Source organism: Elephantulus edwardii, unplaced genomic scaffold (assembly GCF_000299155.1).
Source record: "Elephantulus edwardii isolate Elephantulus edwardi_28Jun2011 unplaced genomic scaffold, EleEdw1.0 scaffold00085, whole genome shotgun sequence".
NCBI lineage: Eukaryota > Metazoa > Chordata > Mammalia > Macroscelidea > Macroscelididae > Elephantulus > Elephantulus edwardii.
The window spans coordinates 6,607,309-6,609,308 of record NW_006399835.1 but is presented as its reverse complement, the minus strand read 5'-3'; positions in this window follow the sequence as shown (position 1 = coordinate 6,609,308).

The window sequence follows — 2,000 nt, the reverse complement described above, 5'->3', positions numbered from 1 at the left end:
GACAGAGCAGAGTTTAGGGCTGTTGTACATAGGGTCGCTGTGAGTTGCAAGCGACTCGACGGCATATAACAACAACAACGACATTGTTCTGCTGGAACAGCTATTTCTTGGTCTATGTCTAGGTTTCACTTGAGTACAACTGATGTTGTGGATTTCTTATACTTCTCAATTTGCTATGATCCACATGATCAAGTGCTTTGGCTTATTCAGTAAAATACAAGTAAATATCTTTTTGGTATTCTATGCTTTCAGCCAAGACCACTTCAAATCAGCATGATGTTTCTTATTTGATAGCCTTTTCTGAGTCCAGCCTCAATTTCCATAGGTTAACTATCAGTGTACTACTGTTCCAGATAATTGTCATTCTCAATAATTTTTTTCTTGTTTGTGATTCTTATAATATTATTCAATAATTTTTGCGCTCTGCTGCATCAACTCTTTTTGGAATGGGAACAAATATTGATCTCTTTCATTTGATTGGCCAGGTAGTTGCCTTCCAAATTTCTTGGCATAGACTACTGAGCACTTTCAAGGTTGCATTTTTCTGATGCATCACTTAAATTGGTATTCTACCAAGATTTGACGATTTGAAGCACTGATAAATATCAAATACTTCAGCTTTCCTATAGGTTACACTTCACTACAAACAAAACTTGATAATTAAGCAACATCAAAGATTCCAGTTAGAGTGCTGCTTTTATCCTAATTATTTTATGATAATCCCATCAATCATTTCACAGTAAAGACTCAGAAGAGATGCATAGCAGCTGTCTTTTCCCCTTAACATTTCCTCTATAAAAATCCTACCTCATTAGTATGGCAGAATTATATCTTTGTCAAGCACCACAAAACTGATTTTATGGTTTAGGATTGATAAAATAACAATCATTTTCTTGCCAAATATTTACATCTCTAACATTTCAAACAAAATATATTTTTAAGGAGGTTGGGGAAAGATCCATCTGCCCTTTCGATCCATTTAGCATTAACTCATTTAATGTTAAAATGTGGGACAAATAATTTCCTTATGAAATTTTTTATTGTCTTAATTCTTGTAATGATAGCTATTTATTTTTGCTTCTTATAAAACTTATAAACTTATAAAACTTAATTTCTTACTGACATAGTTATGGAAGATAATACTAATTCTAATCTTCAGTGGGTCTTGATTTTGCTAGTCCTAACTTGATTTAATTAATAAAAAAATAACTAAACTTTTTGAGACATTGTGATCAAGATATAGAATACTCTGTATCTATATTTACCCTCTGAAGTGTCCAGATAGTCCCCAACTTGCAAAAAGGTTCTGTCCCAATTATTTCATTCTAACATAGTCTAATATTTCTTGTTTTGAAATTTTTATTGGTATTTCCTTTTATCATAAATATCTTCATAAATCTTATCTTTATTTGGTTTTGGAAGTTAACATCAGAATTATTTTTGTTAAGTGCCATCGAGTCGAGCAAGACCCACAGGGACCCTGTGAACAAAAGACTTCACTCCTGTTCCTTAACTATTGTTGTTTCTGTAAGTTCATAGAGTTCCTGGAGGCATATTGTTTAGAAAGTGGATGCCACTCAAATTGCACTACAATTGTACTGCATGTAATATCACTCCAATTATTATGCATTGTTTAATAGATATTTCTTCATAGCTGATGCTTTAGGAGATTGTCAGAGGTAGCAAATCACACAGGAGCAGAAGATTGCCCCTCTTTCTCCTGTAGAGCAGCTGGTAGATTTGAACCACATACCTTTAGCAGTGCTACTCTTTGCCACCAAACCACTATGTCTTATTAAAAATACGATGTAACTGGCAATAAGAGAGATGCAAATAAAAACAACAATGAGATAGCATCTCACTCCAGTAACAGTGACAAAGTTTAACAAGGCAGCAAGTAATAGATGTTGGAGAGGTTGTGGCAAGAAAGGAACTCTTACACATTGTTGGTGGGATTGTAAAATGGTACAAACATTTTGGAAGGCAGTTTGGTGCTTCCT